Source organism: Syngnathus scovelli, unplaced genomic scaffold (assembly GCF_024217435.2).
Source record: "Syngnathus scovelli strain Florida unplaced genomic scaffold, RoL_Ssco_1.2 HiC_scaffold_24, whole genome shotgun sequence".
Lineage (NCBI taxonomy): Eukaryota > Metazoa > Chordata > Actinopteri > Syngnathiformes > Syngnathidae > Syngnathus > Syngnathus scovelli.
Window position 1 is genome coordinate 97501 of NW_026061333.1, and position 22500 is coordinate 120000.

At 59.3% G+C, this 22500-nt stretch overlaps 5 non-coding genes and 3 pseudogenes across 5 annotated transcripts; all 8 read right to left on the reverse strand.

Moving 5' to 3' along the window:
- Positions 1 to 336: 336 nt before the first annotated feature.
- LOC125992857 (5S ribosomal RNA) lies at positions 337 to 455 on the reverse strand (annotated as a pseudogene).
- Positions 456 to 1328: 873 nt separating this feature from the next.
- Positions 1329 to 1447, reverse strand: LOC125992945 (5S ribosomal RNA). Its single transcript, XR_007489880.1, has one exon. It is a non-coding gene; the product is annotated as a 5S ribosomal RNA (ribosomal RNA).
- Positions 1448 to 5490: 4043 nt separating this feature from the next.
- On the reverse strand, positions 5491 to 5609 carry LOC125992805 (5S ribosomal RNA). The gene has a single exon (XR_007489802.1). It is a non-coding gene; the product is annotated as a 5S ribosomal RNA (ribosomal RNA).
- Positions 5610 to 6444: 835 nt separating this feature from the next.
- Positions 6445 to 6563, reverse strand: LOC125992860 (5S ribosomal RNA; annotated as a pseudogene).
- Positions 6564 to 7435: 872 nt separating this feature from the next.
- Positions 7436 to 7554, reverse strand: LOC125992938 (5S ribosomal RNA). The gene has a single exon (XR_007489873.1). It is a non-coding gene; the product is annotated as a 5S ribosomal RNA (ribosomal RNA).
- A 7143-nt stretch (positions 7555 to 14697) lies between these two features.
- On the reverse strand, positions 14698 to 14816 carry LOC125992806 (5S ribosomal RNA). Its single transcript, XR_007489803.1, has one exon. It is a non-coding gene; the product is annotated as a 5S ribosomal RNA (ribosomal RNA).
- Positions 14817 to 15659: 843 nt separating this feature from the next.
- LOC125992899 (5S ribosomal RNA) lies at positions 15660 to 15778 on the reverse strand (annotated as a pseudogene).
- Positions 15779 to 16650: 872 nt separating this feature from the next.
- Positions 16651 to 16769, reverse strand: LOC125992939 (5S ribosomal RNA). Its single transcript, XR_007489874.1, has one exon. It is a non-coding gene; the product is annotated as a 5S ribosomal RNA (ribosomal RNA).
- Positions 16770 to 22500: the final 5731 nt, after the last annotated feature.

A 22500-nucleotide genomic window follows, 5' to 3' on the forward strand; every position in this document is an offset into this window, starting at 1 on the left:
CTGTATCAAAATAAATGTCATGAAAAAGGTAAAAACACTACATGGAAGCGCAATGTGTTGTGCTGGGTTCTTTTACAAGTAAAGACTGCTGCTTTGAGTTCACAGGGAGCCATGCTCTTTATTCACTGTACATAGTCTGTCCTCTAGCGGTAAAAACGTGAACTGCAATGCTATGGCTGTCGCCACACAATGTAGGTTTTAAACTCGTGTTGTAGTTTCAGTGTCGGAGTTCAAACTAGGCTTGCAGTTTCCGAATGCCATTCGTGATGGGTGCTGTAAAAAGTTCTTGGCTTAAACGATTGAAGTGCACATAAGAAAAAAAAAAAAAAAAAAAAAAGCTTACGGTAACTGGTATTCCCAGGCGGTCTCCCATCCAAGTACTAACCAGGCCCGACCCTGCTTAGCCTCCGAGATCGGACGAGAGCGGGCGCTCTCAGGGTAGTATTGCCGTAAGCCGTGAGACCGCTCAGAATTTTTCATTTTATAGACACAATCGCCCCTGAAACCATGCCAAGCAGCGGCGGGACTTGATGGCTGTGGTAAAAGTTTCCTTTCACAATTGACGTGGGAAAAAAAAAAAAAAAAGGCTTTCAGCACCTGGTATTCCCGGACGGTCACCCTTCCCTTTTGTTTTTTTTTTTTTGTTTTTTTTACAACCAGGGCCGAAACAGGCTTTCTTCCAAGGCTTTTGGTGTTTTCTGGAAACATGGCTATCATGAAAAGTTATTGACAGCTTTTTATGCGGTAGCACGAATTTGCCGTTGCGACCTGCATTTTGCTGAATCAAAATAAATGCCTTGAAAAGTTTAAAAACACTTCATGGAAGTCACTTCACTGGTTTCTTTTATATCAAACAAATTGTTTTAGGTTATTCACCTGACATGTTTCGGCGGTTTCTTCCGCCTTCATCAGAGTGTCACAGATGTGATGGTGACGCGTCTTTATCAGCTGATGGATCAACATGTCAGGTGAATAACCTAAAACAATTTGTTTGATATAAAAGAAACCAGTGAAGTGATTAAATAAGGAAAAACAAAATGAACTTAGTACAATTACTTCATGGAAGTGTTGTGTTGGGTTCTTTTACAAGTCAAGCCTGCTGCTTTGAGTTCACAGGGAGCCATGCTCACTGTACATAGTCTGCTCTCTAGCGGTAAAAAATTTAACTACAATGCTGTGGATGTCACCACATAATATAGCTTTCAAACTCGTGTTATAGTTTCAATGTCGGAGTTTAAATTAGGCTTGCTGTTTCCGGATGCCATTCGTGATGGGTGTTGTAAAAAATAGCTTCTTAAACGATTGAAGTGCACATAAGAAAAAGAAAAAGCTTACAGCACCTGGTATTCCCAGGCGGTCTCCCATCCAAGTACTAACCAGGCCCGACCCTGCTTAGCTTCCGAGATCGGACGAGATCGGGCGTTCTCAGGGTAGTATGGCCGTAAGCCGTGAGGTGACCCAACATTTTGCATTTTATAGACACAATCGCCCCTGAAACTAGCGAGCGAGCCAATGAAGCCTTCAAAACTGCTTCGGCACATGGAGACCAAGCATCCTGCATTAAAAGACAAACCTTAACCACTTCGGGTTTCATTGTCTCCGATTACGCCTGGATGGGACCGGCTCGTTTCTGAGAAACAAGCTCGGTGCTCCCAATAATTCAACGTAATGGTGACTTTTATTTTTATGTGGTTTATATTTGTTTTTATGCCAGTCGTATCATTTTATTTAATCGTATTTACCGTATTTGCCGGTGTACAGGTCGACTCGGTGTATAAGTCGACCCCCTAAAATTCGACGGAAATTTACGATTTTATGATATATCCTTTGTATAAGTCGAGCTCAATTGTTGCATTATATTAAACTTCAAAATTCAATAAGCGAAATTTATTGACGAAATGTGTTCAAATTCTGGGAGGCCGTGCGCATGCTGCTGTTTATAAGCACCGCGGAGGAGATCGCGGCCGGCGAGCTCGCGCACGCCGCCCGGCACCAACGGGAGGCCGGAAATAGCTCCAAGCCGAGCGGATCGGCACTTTATAAGCACCGCGGAGGAGATCGCGGCGCCTCATTGGACTTCCAGCCGCCGGCGAGCTCGCGCACCCGCCCGGCACATCCGGGAGGCCGTGCGCACGAGCCAAGTGGCCGAAAATAGCCCCCGCCGAGCGGATCGGCTGTTTATAAGCACCGCGGAGGTGGTCGCGGCGCCTCATTCGACTTCCAGCGGCCGGCGAGCTCGCGCACCCGCCCGGCACATCCGGGAGGCCGTGCGCACGAGCCAAGTGGCCGAAAATAGCCCCCGCCGAGCGGATCGGCTGTTTATAAGCACCGCGGAGGTGGTCGGGCGCCTCATTCGACTTCCAGCGGCCGGCGAGCTCGCGCACCCGCCCGGCACATCCGGGAGGCCGTGCGCACGAGCCAAGTGGCCGAAAATAGCCCCCGCCGAGCGGATCGGCTGTTTATAAGCACCGCGGAGGTGGTCGCGGCGCCTCATTCGACTTCCAGCGGCCGGCGAGCTCGCGCACCCGCCCGGCACATCCGGGAGGCCGTGCGCACGAGCCAAGTGGCCGAAAATAGCCCCCGCCGAGCGGATCGGCTGTTTATAAGCACCGCGGAGGTGGTCGCGGCGCCTCATTCGACTTCCAGCGGCCGGCGAGCTCGCGCACCCGCCCGGCACATCCGGGAGGCCGTGCGCACGAGCCAAGTGGCCGAAAATAGCCCCCGCCGAGCGGATCGGCTGTTTATAAGCACCGCGGAGGTGGTCGCGGCGCCTCATTCGACTTCCAGCGGCCGGCGAGCCCGCGCACCCGCCCGGCACATCCGGGAGGCCGTGCGCACGAGCCAAGTGGCCGAAAATAGCCCCCGCCGAGCGGATCGGCTGTTTATAAGCACCGCGGAGGTGGTCGCGGCGCCTCATTCGACTTCCAGCGGCCGGCGAGCTCGCGCACCCGCCCGGCACATCCGGGAGGCCGTGCGCACGAGCCAAGTGGCCGAAAATAGCCCCCGCCGAGCGGATCGGCTGTTTATAAGCACCGCGGAGGTGGTCGCGGCGCCTCATTCGACTTCCAGCGGCCGGCGAGCTCGCGCACCCGCCCGGCACATCCGGGAGGCCGTGCGCACGAGCCAAGTGGCCGAAAATAGCCCCCGCCGAGCGGATCGGCTGTTTATAAGCACCGCGGAGGTGGTCGCGGCGCCTCATTCGACTTCCAGCGGCCGGCGAGCTCGCGCACCCGCCCGGCACATCCGGGAGGCCGTGCGCACGAGCCAAGTGGCCGAAAATAGCCCCCGCCGAGCGGATCGGCTGTTTATAAGCACCGCGGAGGTGGTCGCGGCGCCTCATTCGACTTCCAGCGGCCGGCGAGCTCGCGCACCCGCCCGGCACATCCGGGAGGCCGTGCGCACGAGCCAAGTGGCCGAAAATAGCCCCCGCCGAGCGGATCGGCTGTTTATAAGCACCGCGGAGGTGGTCGCGGCGCCTCATTCGACTTCCAGCGGCCAGCGAGCTCGCGCACCCGCCCGGCACATCCGGGAGGCCGTGCGCACGAGCCAAGTGGCCGAAAATAGCCCCCGCCGAGCGGATCGGCTGTTTATAAGCACCGCGGAGGTGGTCGCGGCGCCTCATTCGACTTCCAGCGGCCGGCGAGCTCGCGCACCCGACCGGCACATCCGGGAGGCCGTGCGCACGAGCCAAGTGGCCGAAAATAGCCCCCGCCGAGCGGATCGGCTGTTTATAAGCACCGCGGAGGTGGTCGCGGCGCCTCATTCGACTTCCGGCGGGCGGCGAGCTCGCGCACCCGCCCGGCACATCCGGGAGGCCGTGCGCACGAGCCAAGTGGCCGAAAATAGCCCCCGCCGAGCGGATCGGCTGTTTATAAGCACCGCGGAGGTGGTCGCGGCGCCTCATTCGACTTCCAGCGGCCGGCGAGCTCGCGCACCCGCCCGGCACATCCGGGAGGCCGTGCGCACGAGCCAAGTGGCCGAAAATAGCCCCCGCCGAGCGGATCGGCTGTTTATAAGCACCGCGGAGGTGGTCGCGGCGCCTCATTCGACTTCCAGCGGCCGCCGAGCTCGCGCACCCGCCCGGCACATCCGGGAGGCCGTGCGCACGAGCCAAGTGGCCGAAAATAGCCCCCGCCGAGCGGATCGGCTGTTTATAAGCACCGCGGAGGTGGTCGCGGCGCCTCATTCGACTTCCAGCGGCCGGCGAGCCCGCGCACCCGCCCGGCACATCCGGGAGGCCGTGCGCACGAGCCAAGTGGCCGAAAATAGCCCCCGCCGAGCGGATCGGCTGTTTATAAGCACCGCGGAGGTGGTCGCGGCGCCTCATTCGACTTCCAGCGGCCGGCGAGCTCGCGCACCCGCCCGGCACATCCGGGAGGCCGTGCGCACGAGCCAAGTGGCTGAAAATAGCCCCCGCCGAGCGGATCGGCTGTTTATAAGCACCGCGGAGGTGGTCGCGGCGCCTCATTCGACTTCCAGCGGCCGGCGAGCTCGCGCACCCGCCCGGCACATCCGGGAGGCCGTGCGCACGAGCCAAGTGGCCGAAAATAGCCCCCGCCGAGCGGATCGGCTGTTTATAAGCACCGCGGAGGTGGTCGCGGCGCCTCATTCGACTTCCAGCGGCCGGCGAGATCGCGCACCCGCCCGGCACATCCGGGAGGCCGTGCGCACGAGCCAAGTGGCCGAAAATAGCCCCCGCCGAGCGGATCGGCGGTTTATAAACACCGCGGAGGTGGTCGCGGCGCCTCATTCGACTTCCAGCGGGCCGCGCACTCGCGCACGCCGCCCGGTTCAAATTTTCTAAGTGCAACGCACAATGAGATGCATGAGAAACGGCCTTGGTTACCATCACATTTGAAGCGATGAATACGAAGTTAAATTTTATGCCTCGGTGTATAAGTCGAGTTCGATTTTTTTCGGTCGATTTTGGATCGAAAAAGGTCGACCAATACACCGGCAAATACGGTATATATACTTATTATAAATGTAGTATTTATTTATATTGATTTATTGTTTATTTATATATATAAAGGCAGGTCCGCAAAAATATTTCTGACGCGTAGCCGGTCCGTGGCGCAAGAAAGGTTGGGGACCACTAGTCTAAAAGAATCTGGCCGTAACTGGAATAGGGTTCTACGCGAATGCCCAACGGAAAAGTGAAGTGCACAAAACCTGCATTTGGCTGTATCAAAATAAATGTCATGAAAAAGGTAAAAACACTACATGGAAGCGCAATGTGTTATGCTGGGTTCTTTTACAAGTAAAGACTGCTGCTTTGAGTTCACAGGGAGCCATGCTCTTTATTCACTGTACATAGAGGTTTTGAACTCGTGTTGTAGTTTCAGTGTCGGAGTTCAAACTAGGCTTGCAGTTTCCGAATGCCATTCGTGATGGGTGTTGTAAAAAGGTCTTGGCTTAAACGACTGAAGTGCACATAAGAAGAAAAAAAAAAAAAAAAAAGAGCTTGAAGTGCACATAAGAAAAAGAAAAAGCTTACAGCACCTGGTATTCCCAGGCAGTCTCCCATCCAAGTACTAACCAGGCCCGACCCTGCTTAGCTTCCGAGATAAGACGAGATCAGGCGTTCTCAGGGTAGTATGGCCGTAAGCCGTGAGGTGACCCAACATTTTGCATTTTATAGACACAATCGCCCCTGAAACTAGCGAGCAAGCCAATGAAGCCTTCAAAACTGCTTCGGCACATGGAGACCAAGCATCCTGCATTAAAAGACAAACCTTAACCACTTCGGGTTTCATTGTCTCCGATTACGCCTGGATGGGACCGGCTCGTTTCTGAGAAACAAGCTCGGTGCTCCCAATAATTCAACGTAATGGTGACTTTTATTTTTATGTGGTTTATATTTGTTTTTATGCCAGTCGTATCATTTTATTTAATCCTATTTATATATATTTATTATAAATGTAGTATTTATTTATATAGATTTATTGTTTATTTATATATATAAAGGCAGGTCCGCAAAAATATTTCTGACGCGTAGCCGGTCCGTGGCGCAAGAAAGTTTGGGGACCACTAGTCTAAAAGAATCTGGCCGTAACTGGAATAGGGTTCTACGCGAATGCCCAACGGAAAAGTGAAGTGCACAAAACCTGTATCAAAATAAATGTCATGAAAAAGGTAAAAACACTACATGGAAGCGCAATGTGTTGTGCTGGGTTCTTTTACAAGTAAAGACTGCTGCTTTGAGTTCACAGGGAGCCATGCTCTTTATTCACTGTACATAGTCTGCCCTCTAGCGGTAAAAACGTGAACTGCAATGCTATGGCTGTCGCCACACAATGTAGGTTTTAAACTCGTGTTGTAGTTTCAGTGTCGGAGTTCAAACTAGGCTTGCAGTTTCCGAATGCCATTCGTGATGGGTGCTGTAAAAAGTTCTTGGCTTAAACGATTGAAGTGCACATAAGAAAAAAAAAAAAAAAAAAAAAAAGCTTACGGTAACTGGTATTCCCAGGCGGTCTCCCATCCAAGTACTAACCAGGCCCGACCCTGCTTAGCCTCCGAGGTCGGACGAGAGCGGGCGCTCTCAGGGTAGTATTGCCGTAAGCCGTGAGACCGCTCAGAATTTTTCATTTTATAGACACAATCGCCCCTGAAACCATGCCAAGCAGCGGCGGGACTTGATGGCTGTGGTAAAAGTTTCCTTTCACAATTGACGTGGGAAAAAAAAAAAAAAAAAGGCTTTCAGCACCTGGTATTCCCGGACGGTCACCCTTCCCTTTTGTTTTTTTTTTGTTTTTTTTTACAACCAGGGCCGAAACAGGCTTTCTTCCAAGGCTTTTGGTGTTTTCTGGAAACATGGCTATCATGAAAAGTTATTGACAGCTTTTTATGCGGTAGCACGAATTTGCCGTTGCGACCTGCATTTTGCTGAATCAAAATAAATGCCTTGAAAAGTTTAAAAACACTTCATGGAAGTCACTTCACTGGTTTCTTTTATATCAAACAAATTGTTTTAGGTTATTCACCTGACATGTTTCGGCGGTTTCTTCCGCCTTCATCAGAGTGTCACAGATGTGATGGTGACGCGTCTTTATCAGCTGATGGATCAACATGTCAGGTGAATAACCTAAAACAATTTGTTTGATATAAAAGAAACCAGTGAAGTGATTAAATAAGGAAAAACAAAATGAACTTAGTACAATTACTTCATGGAAGTGTTGTGTTGGGTTCTTTTACAAGTCAAGCCTGCTGCTTTGAGTTCACAGGGAGCCATGCTCACTGTACATAGTCTGCTCTCTAGCGGTAAAAAATTTAACTACAATGCTGTGGATGTCACCACATAATATAGCTTTCAAACTCGTGTTATAGTTTCAATGTCGGAGTTTAAATTAGGCTTGCTGTTTCCGGATGCCATTCGTGATGGGTGTTGTAAAAAATAGCTTCTTAAACGATTGAAGTGCACATAAGAAAAAGAAAAAGCTTACAGCACCTGATATTCCCAGGCGGTCTCCCATCCAAGTACTAACCAGGCCCGACCCTGCTTAGCTTCCGAGATCGGACGAGATCGGGCGTTCTCAGGGTAGTATGGCCGTAAGCCGTGCGGTGACCCAACATTTTGCATTTTATAGACACAATCGCCCCTGAAACTAGAGAGCGAGCCAATGAAGCCTTCAAAACTGCTTCGGCACATGGAGACCAAGCATCCTGCATTAAAAAACAAACCTTAACCACTTCGGGTTTCATTGTCTCCGATTACGCCTGGATGGGACCGGCTCGTTTCTGAGAAACAAGCTCGGTGCTCCCAATAACTCAACGTAATGGTGACTTTTATTTTTATGTGGTTTATATTTGTTTTTATGCCAGTCGTATCATTTTATTTAATCGTATTTACCGTATTTGCCGGTGTACAGGTCGACTCGGTGTATAAGTCGACCCCCTAAAATTCGACGGAAATTTACGATTTTATGATATATCCTTTGTATAAGTCGAGCTCAATTGTTGCATTATATTAAACTTCAAAATTCAATATGCGAAATTTATTGACGAAATGTGTTCAAATTCTGGGAGGCCGTGCGCATGCTGCTGTTTATAAGCACCGCGGAGGAGATCGCGGCCGGCGAGCTCGCGCACGCCGCCCGGCACCAACGGGAGGCCGGAAATAGCTCCAAGCCGAGCGGATCGGCACTTTATAAGCACCGCGGAGGAGATCGCGGCGCCTCATTGGACTTCCAGCCGCCGGCGAGCTCGCGCACCCGCCCGGCACATCCGGGAGGCCGTGCGCACGAGCCAAGTGGCCGAAAATAGCCCCCGCCGAGCGGATCGGCTGTTTATAAGCACCGCGGAGGTGGTCGCGGCGCCTCATTCGACTTCCAGCGGCCGGCGAGCTCGCGCACCCGCCCGGCACATCCGGGAGGCCGTGCGCACGAGCCAAGTGGCCGAAAATAGCCCCCGCCGAGCGGATCGGCTGTTTATAAGCACCGCGGAGGTGGTCGCGGCGCCTCATTCGACTTCCAGCGGCCGGCGAGCTCGCGCACCCGCCCGGCACATCCGGGAGGCCGTGCGCACGAGCCAAGTGGCCGAAAATAGCCCCCGCCGAGCGGATCGGCTGTTTATAAGCACCGCGGAGGTGGTCGCGGCGCCTCATTCGACTTCCAGCGGCCGGCGAGCTCGCGCACCCGCCCGGCACATCCGGGAGGCCGTGCGCACGAGCCAAGTGGCCGAAAATAGCCCCCGCCGAGCGGATCGGCTGTTTATAAGCACCGCGGAGGTGGTCGCGGCGCCTCATTCGACTTCCAGCGGCCGGCGAGCCCGCGCACCCGCCCGGCACATCCGGGAGGCCGTGCGCACGAGCCAAGTGGCCGAAAATAGCCCCCGCCGAGCGGATCGGCTGTTTATAAGCACCGCGGAGGTGGTCGCGGCGCCTCATTCGACTTCCAGCGGCCGGCGAGCCCGCGCACCCGCCCGGCACATCCGGGAGGCCGTGCGCACGAGCCAAGTGGCCGAAAATAGCCCCCGCCGAGCGGATCGGCTGTTTATAAGCACCGCGGAGGTGGTCGCGGCGCCTCATTCGACTTCCAGCGGCCGGCGAGCTCGCGCACCCGCCCGGCACATCCGGGAGGCCGTGCGCACGAGCCAAGTGGCCGAAAATAGCCCCCGCCGAGCGGATCGGCTGTTTATAAGCACCGCGGAGGTGGTCGCGGCGCCTCATTCGACTTCCAGCGGCCGGCGAGCTCGCGCACCCGCCCGGCACATCCGGGAGGCCGTGCGCACGAGCCAAGTGGCCGAAAATAGCCCCCGCCGAGCGGATCGGCTGTTTATAAGCACCGCGGAGGTGGTCGCGGCGCCTCATTCGACTTCCAGCGGCCGGCGAGCTCGCGCACCCGCCCGGCACATCCGGGAGGCCGTGCGCACGAGCCAAGTGGCCGAAAATAGCCCCCGCCGAGCGGATCGGCTGTTTATAAGCACCGCGGAGGTGGTCGCGGCGCCTCATTCGACTTCCGGCGGGCGGCGAGCTCGCGCACCCGCCCGGCACATCCGGGAGGCCGTGCGCACGAGCCAAGTGGCCGAAAATAGCCCCCGCCGAGCGGATCGGCTGTTTATAAGCACCGCGGAGGTGGTCGCGGCGCCTCATTCGACTTCCAGCGGCCGGCGAGCTCGCGCACCCGCCCGGCACATCCGGGAGGCCGTGCGCACGAGCCAAGTGGCCGAAAATAGCCCCCGCCGAGCGGATCGGCTGTTTATAAGCACCGCGGAGGTGGTCGCGGCGCCTCATTCGACTTCCAGCGGCCGGCGAGCTCGCGCACCCGCCCGGCACATCCGGGAGGCCGTGCGCACGAGCCAAGTGGCCGAAAATAGCCCCCGCCGAGCGGATCGGCTGTTTATAAGCACCGCGGAGGTGGTCGCGGCGCCTCATTCGACTTCCGGCGGGCGGCGAGCTCGCGCACCCGCCCGGCACATCCGGGAGGCCGTGCGCACGAGCCAAGTGGCCGAAAATAGCCCCCGCCGAGCGGATCGGCTGTTTATAAGCACCGCGGAGGTGGTCGCGGCGCCTCATTCGACTTCCAGCGGCCGGCGAGCTCGCGCACCCGCCCGGCACATCCGGGAGGCCGTGCGCACGAGCCAAGTGGCCGAAAATAGCCCCCGCCGAGCGGATCGGCTGTTTATAAGCACCGCGGAGGTGGTCGCGGCGCCTCATTCGACTTCCAGCGGCCGGCGAGCTCGCGCACCCGCCCGGCACATCCGGGAGGCCGTGCGCACGAGCCAAGTGGCCGAAAATAGCCCCCGCCGAGCGGATCGGCTGTTTATAAGCACCGCGGAGGTGGTCGCGGCGCCTCATTCGACTTCCAGCGGCCGGCGAGCCCGCGCACCCGCCCGGCACATCCGGGAGGCCGTGCGCACGAGCCAAGTGGCCGAAAATAGCCCCCGCCGAGCGGATCGGCTGTTTATAAGCACCGCGGAGGTGGTCGCGGCGCCTCATTCGACTTCCAGCGGCCGGCGAGCTCGCGCACCCGCCCGGCACATCCGGGAGGCCGTGCGCACGAGCCAAGTGGCTGAAAATAGCCCCCGCCGAGCGGATCGGCTGTTTATAAGCACCGCGGAGGTGGTCGCGGCGCCTCATTCGACTTCCAGCGGCCGGCGAGCTCGCGCACCCGCCCGGCACATCCGGGAGGCCGTGCGCACGAGCCAAGTGGCCGAAAATAGCCCCCGCCGAGCGGATCGGCTGTTTATAAGCACCGCGGAGGTGGTCGCGGCGCCTCATTCGACTTCCAGCGGCCGGCGAGATCGCGCACCCGCCCGGCACATCCGGGAGGCCGTGCGCACGAGCCAAGTGGCCGAAAATAGCCCCCGCCGAGCGGATCGGCGGTTTATAAACACCGCGGAGGTGGTCGCGGCGCCTCATTCGACTTCCAGCGGCCGGCGAGCTCGCGCACCCGCCCGGCACATCCGGGAGGCCGTGCGCACGAGCCAAGTGGCCGAAAATAGCCCCCGCCGAGCGGATCGGCTGTTTATAAGCACCGCGGAGGTGGTCGCGGCGCCTCACTTCCAGCGGCCGGCGAGCCCGCGCACCCGCCCGGCACATCCGGGAGGCCGTGCGCACGAGCCAAGTGGCCGAAAATAGCCCCCGCCGAGCGGATCGGCTGTTTATAAGCACCGCGGAGGTGGTCGCGGCGCCTCATTCGACTTCCAGCGGCCGGCGAGCTCGCGCACCCGCCCGGCACATCCGGGAGGCCGTGCGCACGAGCCAAGTGGCCGAAAATAGCCCCCGCCGAGCGGATCGGCTGTTTATAAGCACCGCGGAGGTGGTCGCGGCGCCTCATTCGACTTCCAGCGGCCGGCGAGCTCGCGCACCCGCCCGGCACATCCGGGAGGCCGTGCGCACGAGCCAAGTTGCCGAAAATAGCCCCCGCCGAGCGGATCGGCTGTTTATAAGCACCGCGGAGGTGGTCGCGGCGCCTCATTCGACTTCCAGCGGCCGGCGAGCTCGCGCACCCGCCCGGCACATCCGGGAGGCCGTGCGCACGAGCCAAGTGGCCGAAAATAGCCCCCGCCGAGCGGATCGGCTGTTTATAAGCACCGCGGAGGTGGTCGCGGCGCCTCATTCGACTTCCAGCGGCCGGCGAGCTCGCGCACCCGCCCGGCACATCCGGGAGGCCGTGCGCACGAGCCAAGTGGCCGAAAATAGCCCCCGCCGAGCGGATCGGCTGTTTATAAGCACCGCGGAGGTGGTCGCGGCGCCTCATTCGACTTCCAGCGGCCGGCGAGCTCGCGCACCCGCCCGGCACATCCGGGAGGCCGTGCGCACGAGCCAAGTGGCCGAAAATAGCCCCCGCCGAGCGGATCGGCTGTTTATAAGCACCGCGGAGGTGGTCGCGGCGCCTCATTCGACTTCCAGCGGCCAGCGAGCTCGCGCACCCGCCCGGCACATCCGGGAGGCCGTGCGCACGAGCCAAGTGGCCGAAAATAGCCCCCGCCGAGCGGATCGGCTGTTTATAAGCACCGCGGAGGTGGTCGCGGCGCCTCATTCGACTTCCAGCGGCCGGCGAGCTCGCGCACCCGACCGGCACATCCGGGAGGCCGTGCGCACGAGCCAAGTGGCCGAAAATAGCCCCCGCCGAGCGGATCGGCTGTTTATAAGCACCGCGGAGGTGGTCGCGGCGCCTCATTCGACTTCCGGCGGGCGGCGAGCTCGCGCACCCGCCCGGCACATCCGGGAGGCCGTGCGCACGAGCCAAGTGGCCGAAAATAGCCCCCGCCGAGCGGATCGGCTGTTTATAAGCACCGCGGAGGTGGTCGCGGCGCCTCATTCGACTTCCAGCGGCCGGCGAGCTCGCGCACCCGCCCGGCACATCCGGGAGGCCGTGCGCACGAGCCAAGTGGCCGAAAATAGCCCCCGCCGAGCGGATCGGCTGTTTATAAGCACCGCGGAGGTGGTCGCGGCGCCTCATTCGACTTCCAGCGGCCGGCGAGCTCGCGCACCCGCCCGGCACATCCGGGAGGCCGTGCGCACGAGCCAAGTGGCCGAAAATAGCCCCCGCCGAGCGGATCGGCTGTTTATAAGCACCGCGGAGGTGGTCGCGGCGCCTCATTCGACTTCAAGCGGCCGGCGAGCTCGCGCACCCGCCCGGCACATCCGGGAGGCCGTGCGCACGAGCCAAGTGGCCGAAAATAGCCCCCGCCGAGCGGATCGGCTGTTTATAAGCACCGCGGAGGTGGTCGCGGCGCCTCATTCGACTTCCAGCGGCCGGCGAGCTCGCGCACCCGCCCGGCACATCCGGGAGGCCGTGCGCACGAGCCAAGTGGCCGAAAATAGCCCCCGCCGAGCGGATCGGCTGTTTATAAGCACCGCGGAGGTGGTCGCGGCGCCTCATTCGACTTCCAGCGGCCGGCGAGATCGCGCACCCGCCCGGCACATCCGGGAGGCCGTGCGCACGAGCCAAGTGGCCGAAAATAGCCCCCGCCGAGCGGATCGGCTGTTTATAAGCACCGCGGAGGTGGTCGCGGCGCCTCATTCGACTTCCAGCGGCCGGCGAGCTCGCGCACCCGCCCGGCACATCCGGGAGGCCGTGCGCACGAGCCAAGTGGCCGAAAATAGCCCCCGCCGAGCGGATCGGCTGTTTATAAGCACCGCGGAGGTGGTCGCGGCGCCTCATTCGACTTCCGGCGGGCGGCGAGCTCGCGCACCCGCCCGGCACATCCGGGAGGCCGTGCACACGAGCCAAGTGGCCGAAAATAGCCCCCGCCGAGCGGATCGGCTGTTTATAAGCACCGCGGAGGTGGTCGCGGCGCCTCATTCGACTTCCAGCGGCCGGCGAGCTCGCGCACCCGCCCGGCACATCCGGGAGGCCGTGCGCACGAGCCAAGTGGCCGAAAATAGCCCCCGCCGAGCGGATCGGCTGTTTATAAGCACCGCGGAGGTGGTCGCGGCGCCTCATTCGACTTACAGCGGTCGGCGAGCTCGCGCACCCGCCCGGCACATCCGGGAGGCCGTGCGCACGAGCCAAGTGGCCGAAAATAGCCCCCGCCGAGCGGATCGGCTGTTTATAAGCACCGCGGAGGTGGTCGCGGCGCCTCATTCGACTTCCAGCGGCCGGCGAGCTCGCGCACCCGCCCGGCACATCCGGGAGGCCGTGCGCACGAGCCAAGTGGCCGAAAATAGCCCCCGCCGAGCGGATCGGCTGTTTATAAGCACCGCGGAGGTGGTCGCGGCGCCTCATTCGACTTCCAGCGGCCGGCGAGCTCGCGCACCCGCCCGGCACATCCGGGAGGCCGTGCGCACGAGCCAAGTGGCCGAAAATAGCCCCCGCCGAGCGGATCGGCTGTTTATAAGCACCGCGGAGGTGGTCGCGGCGCCTCATTCGACTTCCAGCGGCCGGCGAGCTCGCGCACCCGCCCGGCACATCCGGGAGGCCGTGCGCACGAGCCAAGTGGCCGAAAATAGCCCCCGCCGAGCGGATCGGCGGTTTATAAGCACCGCGGAGGTGGTCGCGGCGCCTCATTCGACTTCCAACGGGCTGCGCACTCGTGCACGCCGCCCGGTTCAAATTTTCTAAGTGCAACGCACAATGAGATGCATGAGAAACGGCCTTGGTTACCATCACATTTGAAGCGATGAATACGAAGTTAAATTTCATGACTCGGTGTATAAGTCGAGGTCGATTTTTTTCGGTCGATTTTGGATCGAAAAAGGTCGACCAATACACCGGCAAATACGGTATATATACTTATTATAAATGTAGTATTTATTTATATTGATTTATTGTTTATTTATATATATAAAGGCAGGTCCGCAAAAATATTTCTGACGCGTAGCCGGTCCGTGGCGCAAGAAAGGTTGGGGACCACTAGTCTAAAAGAATCTGGCCGTAACTGGAATAGGGTTCTACGCGAATGCCCAACGGAAAAGTGAAGTGCACAAAACCTGCATTTGGCTGTATCAAAATAAATGTCATGAAAAAGGTAAAAACACTACATGGAAGCGCAATGTGTTGTGCTGGGTTCTTTTACAAGTAAAGACTGCTGCTTTGAGTTCACAGGGAGCCATGCTCTTTATTCACTGTACATAGAGGTTTTGAACTCGTGTTGTAGTTTCAGTGTCGGAGTTCAAACTAGGCTTGCAGTTTCCGAATGCCATTCGTGATGGGTGTTGTAAAAAGGTCTTGGCTTAAACGATTGAAGTGCACATAAGAAAAAAAAAAAAAAAAAAAAAAAGAGCTTGAAGTGCACATAAGAAAAAGAAAAAGCTTACAGCACCTGGTATTCCCAGGCAGTCTCCCATCCAAGTACTAACCAGGCCCGACCCTGCTTAGCTTCCGAGATAAGACGAGATCAGGCGTTCTCAGGGTAGTATGGCCGTAAGCCGTGAGGTGACCCAACATTTTGCATTTTATAGACACAATCGCCCCTGAAACTAGCGAGCAAGCCAATGAAGCCTTCAAAACTGCTTCGGCACATGGAGACCAAGCATCCTGCATTAAAAGACAAACCTTAACCACTTCGGGTTTCATTGTCTCCGATTACGCCTGGATGGGACCGGCTCGTTTCTGAGAAACAAGCTCGGTGCTCCCAATAATTCAACGTAATGGTGACTTTTATTTTTATGTGGTTTATATTTGTTTTTATGCCAGTCGTATCATTTTATTTAATCCTATTTATATATATGTATTATAAATGTAGTATTTATTTATATAGATTTATTGTTTATTTATATATATAAACGCAGGTCCGCAAAAATATTTCTGACGCGTAGCCGGTCCGTGGCGCAAGAAAGTTTGGGGACCACTAGTCTAAAAGAATCTGGCCGTAACTGGAATAGGGTTCTACGCGAATGCCCAACGGAAAAGTGAAGTGCACAAAACCTGCATTTGGCTGTATCAAAATAAATGTCATGAAAAAGGTAAAAACACTACATGGAAGCGCAATGTGTTGTGCTGGGTTCTTTTACAAGTAAAGACTGCTGCTTTGAGTTCACAGGGAGCCATGCTCTTTATTCACTGTACATAGTCTGTCCTCTAGCGGTAAAAACGTGAACTGCAATGCTATGGCTGTCGCCACACAATGTAGGTTTTAAACTCGTGTTGTAGTTTCAGTGTCGGAGTTCAAACTAGGCTTGCAGTTTCCGAATGCCATTCGTGATGGGTGCTGTAAAAAGTTCTTGGCTTAAACGATTGAAGTGCACATAAGAAAAAAAAAAAAAAAAAAAAAGCTTACGGTAACTGGTATTCCCAGGCGGTCTCCTATCCAAGTACTAACCAGGCCCGACCCTGCTTAGCCTCCGAGGTCGGACGAGAGCGGGCGCTATCAGGGTAGTATTGCCGTAAGCCGTGAGACCGCTCAGAATTTTTCATTTTATAGACACAATCGCCCCTGAAACCATGCCAAGCAGCGGCGGGACTTGATGGCTGTGGTAAAAGTTTCCTTTCACAATTGACGTGGGAAAAAAAAAAAAAAAAAAGGCTTTCAGCACCTGGTATTCCCGGACGGTCACCCTTCCCTTTTGTTTTTTTTTTGTTTTTTTTACAACCAGGGCCGAAACAGGCTTTCTTCCAAGGCTTTTGGTGTTTTCTGGAAACATGGCTATCATGAAAAGTTATTGACAGCTTTTTATGCGGTAGCACGAATTTGCCGTTGCGACCTGCATTTTGCTGAATCAAAATAAATGCCTTGAAAAGTTTAAAAACACTTCATGGAAGTCACTTCACTGGTTTCTTTTATATCAAACAAATTGTTTTAGGTTATTCACCTGACATGTTTCGGCGGTTTCTTCCGCCTTCATCAGAGTGTCACAGATGTGATGGTGACGCGTCTTTATCAGCTGATGGATCAACATGTCAGGTGAATAACCTAAAACAATTTGTTTGATATAAAAGAAACCAGTGAAGTGATTAAATAAGGAAAAACAAAATGAACTTAGTACAATTACTTCATGGAAGTGTTGTGTTGGGTTCTTTTACAAGTCAAGCCTGCTGCTTTGAGTTCACAGGGAGCCATGCTCACTGTACATAGTCTGCTCTCTAGCGGTAAAAAAATTAACTACAATGCTGTGGATGTCACCACATAATATAGCTTTCAAACTCGTGTTATAGTTTCAATGTCGGAGTTTAAATTAGGCTTGCTGTTTCCGGATGCCATTCGTGATGGGTGTTGTAAAAAATAGCTTCTTAAACGATTGAAGTGCACATAAGAAAAAGAAAAAGCTTACAGCACCTGATATTCCCAGGCGGTCTCCCATCCAAGTACTAACCAGGCCCGACCCTGCTTAGCTTCCGAGATCGGACGAGATCGGGCGTTCTCAGGGTAGTATGGCCGTAAGCCGTGCGGTGACCCAACATTTTGCATTTTATAGACACAATCGCCCCTGAAACTAGAGAGCGAGCCAATGAAGCCTTCAAAACTGCTTCGGCACATGGAGACCAAGCATCCTGCATTAAAAAACAAACCTTAACCACTTCGGGTTTCATTGTCTCCGATTACGCCTGGATGGGACCGGCTCGTTTCTGAGAAACAAGCTCGGTGCTCCCAATAACTCAACGTAATGGTGACTTTTATTTTTATGTGGTTTATATTTGTTTTTATGCCAGTCGTATCATTTTATTTAATCGTATTTACCGTATTTGCCGGTGTACAGGTCGACTCGGTGTATAAGTCGACCCCCTAAAATTCGACGGAAATTTACGATTTGATGATATATCCTTTGTATAAGTCGAGCTCAATTGTTGCATTATATTAAACTTCAAAATTCAATATGCGAAATTTATTGACGAAATGTGTTCAAATTCTGGGAGGCCGTGCGCATGCTGCTGTTTATAAGCACCGCGGAGGAGATCGCGGCCGGCGAGCTCGCGCACGCCGCCCGGCACCAACGGGAGGCCGGAAATAGCTCCAAGCCGAGCGGATCGGCACTTTATAAGCACCGCGGAGGAGATCGCGGCGCCTCATTGGACTTCCAGCCGCCGGCGAGCTCGCGCACCCGCCCGGCACATCCGGGAGGCCGTGCGCACGAGCCAAGTGGCCGAAAATAGCCCCCGCCGAGCGGATCGGCTGTTTATAAGCACCGCGGAGGTGGTCGCGGCGCCTCATTCGACTTCCAGCGGCCGGCGAGCTCGCGCACCCGCCCGGCACATCCGGGAGGCCGTGCGCACGAGCCAAGTGGCCGAAAATAGCCCCCGCCGAGCGGATCGGCTGTTTATAAGCACCGCGGAGGTGGTCGGGCGCCTCATTCGACTTCCAGCGGCCGGCGAGCTCGCGCACCCGCCCGGCACATCCGGGAGGCCGTGCGCACGAGCCAAGTGGCCGAAAATAGCCCCCGCCGAGCGGATCGGCTGTTTATAAGCACCGCGGAGGTGGTCGCGGCGCCTCATTCGACTTCCAGCGGCCGGCGAGCTCGCGCACCCGCCCGGCACATCCGGGAGGCCGTGCGCACGAGCCAAGTGGCCGAAAATAGCCCCCGCCGAGCGGATCGGCTGTTTATAAGCACCGCGGAGGTGGTCGCGGCGCCTCATTCGACTTCCAGCGGCCGGCGAGCTCGCGCACCCGCCCGGCATATCCGGGAGGCCGTGCGCACGAGCCAAGTGGCCGAAAATAGCCCCCGCCGAGCGGATCGGCTGTTTATAAGCACCGAGGAGGTGGTCGCGGCGCCTCATTCGACTTCCAGCGGCCGGCGAGCCCGCGCACCCGCCCGGCACATCCGGGAGGCCGTGCGCACGAGCCAAGTGGCCGAAAATAGCCCCCGCCGAGCGGATCGGCTGTTTATAAGCACCGCGGAGGTGGTCGCGGCGCCTCATTCGACTTCCAGCGGCCGGCGAGCTCGCGCACCCGCCCGGCACATCCGGGAGGCCGTGCGCACGAGCCAAGTGGCCGAAAATAGCCCCCGCCGAGCGGATCGGCTGTTTATAAGCACCGCGGAGGTGGTCGCGGCGCCTCATTCGACTTCCAGCGGCCGGCGAGCTCGCGCACCCGCCCGGCACATCCGGGAGGCCGTGCGCACGAGCCAAGTGGCCGAAAATAGCCCCCGCCGAGCGGATCGGCTGTTTATAAGAACCGCGGAGGTGGTCGCGGCGCCTCATTCGACTTCCAGCGGCCGGCGAGCTCGCGCACCTGCCCGGCACATCCGGGAGGCCGTGCGCACGAGCCAAGTGGCCGAAAATAGCCCCCGCCGAGCGGATCGGCTGTTTATAAGCACCGCGGAGGTGGTCGCGGCGCCTCATTCGACTTCCAGCGGCCGGCGAGCTCGCGCACCCGCCCGGCACATCCGGGAGGCCGTGCGCACGAGCCAAGTGGCCGAAAATAGCCCCCGCCGAGCGGATCGGCTGTTTATAAGCACCGCGGAGGTGGTCGCGGCGCCTCATTCGACTTCCAGCGGCCGGCGAGCTCGCGCACCCGCCCGGCACATCCGGGAGGCCGTGCGCACGAGCCAAGTGGCCGAAAATAGCCCCCGCCGAGCGGATCGGCTGTTTATAAGCACCGCGGAGGTGGTCGCGGCGCCTCATTCGACTTCCGGCGGCCAGCGAGCTCGCGCACCCGCCCGGCACATCCGGGAGGCCGTGCGCACGAGCCAAGTGGCCGAAAATAGCCCCCGCCGAGCGGATCGGCTGTTTATAAGCACCGCGGAGGTGGTCGCGGCGCCTCATTCGACTTCCAGCGGCCGGCGAGCTCGCGCACCCGACCGGCACATCCGGGAGGCCGTGCGCACGAGCCAAGTGGCCGAAAATAGCCCCCGCCGAGCGGATCGGCTGTTTATAAGCACCGCGGAGGTGGTCGCGGCGCCTCATTCGACTTCCGGCGGGCGGCGAGCTCGCGCACCCGCCCGGCACATCCGGGAGGCCGTGCGCACGAGCCAAGTGGCCGAAAATAGCCCCCGCCGAGCGGATCGGCTGTTTATAAGCACCGCGGAGGTGGTCGCGGCGCCTCATTCGACTTCCAGCGGCCGGCGAGCTCGCGCACCCGCCCGGCACATCCGGGAGGCCGTGCGCACGAGCCAAGTGGCCGAAAATAGCCCCCGCCGAGCGGATCGGCTGTTTATAAGCACCGCGGAGGTGGTCGCGGCGCCTCATTCGACTTCCAGCGGCCGGCGAGCTCGCGCACCCGCCCGGCACATCCGGGAGGCCGTGCGCACGAGCCAAGTGGCCGAAAATAGCCCCCGCCGAGCGGATCGGCTGTTTATAAGCACCGCGGAGGTGGTCGCGGCGCCTCATTCGACTTCAAGCGGCCGGCGAGCTCGCGCACCCGCCCGGCACATCCGGGAGGCCGTGCGCACGAGCCAAGTGGCCGAAAATAGCCCCCGCCGAGCGGATCGGCTGTTTATAAGCACCGCGGAGGTGGTCGCGGCGCCTCATTCGACTTCCAGCGGCCGGCGAGCTCGCGCACCCGCCCGGCACATCCGGGAGGCCGTGCGCACGAGCCAAGTGGCCGAAAATAGCCCCCGCCGAGCGGATCGGCGGTTTATAAGCACCGCGGAGGTGGTCACGGCGCCTCATTCGACTTCCAGCGGCCGGCGAGATCGCGCACCCGCCCGGCACATCCTGGAGGCCGTGCGCACGAGCCAAGTGGCCGAAAATAGCCCCCGCCGAGCGGATCGGCTGTTTATAAGCACCGCGGAGGTGGTCGCGGCGCCTCATTCGACTTCCGGCGGGCGGCGAGCTCGCGCACCCGCCCGGCACATCCGGGAGGCCGTGCGCACGAGCCAAGTGGCCGAAAATAGCCCCCGCCGAGCGGATCGGCTGTTTATAAGCACCGCGGAGGTGGTCGCGGCGCCTCATTCGACTTCCAGCGGCCGGCGAGCTCGCGCACCCGCCCGGCATATCCGGGAGGCCGTGCGCACGAGCCAAGTGGCCGAAAATAGCCCCCGCCGAGCGGATCGGCTGTTTATAAGCACCGAGGAGGTGGTCGCGGCGCCTCATTCGACTTCCAGCGGCCGGCGAGCCCGCGCACCCGCCCGGCACATCCGGGAGGCCGTGCGCACGAGCCAAGTGGCCGAAAATAGCCCCCGCCGAGCGGATCGGCTGTTTATAAGCACCGCGGAGGTGGTCGCGGCGCCTCATTCGACTTCCAGCGGCCGGCGAGCTCGCGCACCCGCCCGGCACATCCGGGAGGCCGTGCGCACAAGCCAAGTGGCCGAAAATAGCCCCCGCCGAGCGGATCGGCTGTTTATAAGCACCGCGGAGGTGGTCGCGGCGCCTCATTCGACTTCCAGCGGCCGGCGAGCTCGCGCACCCGCCCGGCACATCCGGGAGGCCGTGCGCACGAGCCAAGTGGCCGAAAATAGCCCCCGCCGAGCGGATCGGCTGTTTATAAGCACCGCGGAGGTGGTCGCGGCGCCTCATTCGACTTCCAGCGGCCGGCGAGCTCGCGCACCTGCCCGGCACATCCGGGAGGCCGTGCGCACGAGCCAAGTGGCCGAAAATAGCCCCCGCCGAGCGGATCGGCTGTTTATAAGCACCGCGGAGGTGGTCGCGGCGCCTCATTCGACTTCCAGCGGCCGGCGAGCTCGCGCACCCGCCCGGCACATCCGGGAGGCCGTGCGCACGAGCCAAGTGGCCGAAAATAGCCCCCGCCGAGCGGATCGGCTGTTTATAAGCACCGCGGAGGTGGTCGCGGCGCCTCATTCGACTTCCAGCGGCCGGCGAGCTCGCGCACCCGCCCGGCACATCCGGGAGGCCGTGCGCACGAGCCAAGTGGCCGAAAATAGCCCCCGCCGAGCGGATCGGCTGTTTATAAGCACCGCGGAGGTGGTCGCGGCGCCTCATTCGACTTCCAGCGGCCGGCGAGCTCGCGCACCCGCCCGGCATATCCGGGAGGCCGTGCGCACGAGCCAAGTGGCCGAAAATAGCCCCCGCCGAGCGGATCGGCTGTTTATAAGCACCGAGGAGGTGGTCGCGGCGCCTCATTCGACTTCCAGCGGCCGGCGAGCCCGCGCACCCGCCCGGCACATCCGGGAGGCCGTGCGCACGAGCCAAGTGGCCGAAAATAGCCCCCGCCGAGCGGATCGGCTGTTTATAAGCACCGCGGAGGTGGTCGCGGCGCCTCATTCGACTTCCAGCGGCCGGCGAGCTCGCGCACCCGCCCGGCACATCCGGGAGGCCGTGCGCACAAGCCAAGTGGCCGAAAATAGCCCCCGCCGAGCGGATCGGCTGTTTATAAGCACCGCGGAGGTGGTCGCGGCGCCTCATTCGACTTCCAGCGGCCGGCGAGCTCGCGCACCCGCCCGGCACATCCGGGAGGCCGTGCGCACGAGCCAAGTGGCCGAAAATAGCCCCCGCCGAGCGGATCGGCTGTTTATAAGCACCGCGGAGGTGGTCGCGGCGCCTCATTCGACTTCCAGCGGCCGGCGAGCTCGCGCACCCGCCCGGCACATCCGGGAGGCCGTGCGCACGAGCCAAGTGGCCGAAAATAGCCCCCGCCGAGCGGATCGGCTGTTTATAAGCACCGCGGAGGTGGTCGCGGCGCCTCATTCGACTTCCAGCGGCCGGCGAGCTCGCGCACCCGCCCGGCACATCCGGGAGGCCGTGCGCACGAGCCAAGTGGCCGAAAATAGCCCCCGCCGAGCGGATCGGCTGTTTATAAGCACCGCGGAGGTGGTCGCGGCGCCTCATTCGACTTCCAGCGGCCGGCGAGCTCGCGCACCCGCCCGGCACATCCGGGAGGCCGTGCGCACGAGCCAAGTGGCCGAAAATAGCCCCCGCCGAGCGGATCGGCTGTTTATAAGCACCGCGGAGGTGGTCGCGGCGCCTCATTCGACTTCCAGCGGCCGGCGAGATCGCGCACCCGCCCGGCACATCCGGGAGGCCGTGCGCACGAGCCAAGTGGCCGAAAATAGCCCCCGCCGAGCGGATCGGCTGTTTATAAGCACCGCGGAGGTGGTCGCGGCGCCTCATTCGACTTCCAGCGGCCGGCGAGCTCGCGCACCCGCCCGGCACATCCGGGAGGCCGTGCGCACGAGCCAAGTGGCCGAAAATAGCCCCCGCCGAGCGGATCGGCTGTTTATAAGCACCGCGGAGGTGGTCGCGGCGCCTCATTCGACTTCCGGCGGGCGGCGAGCTCGCGCAC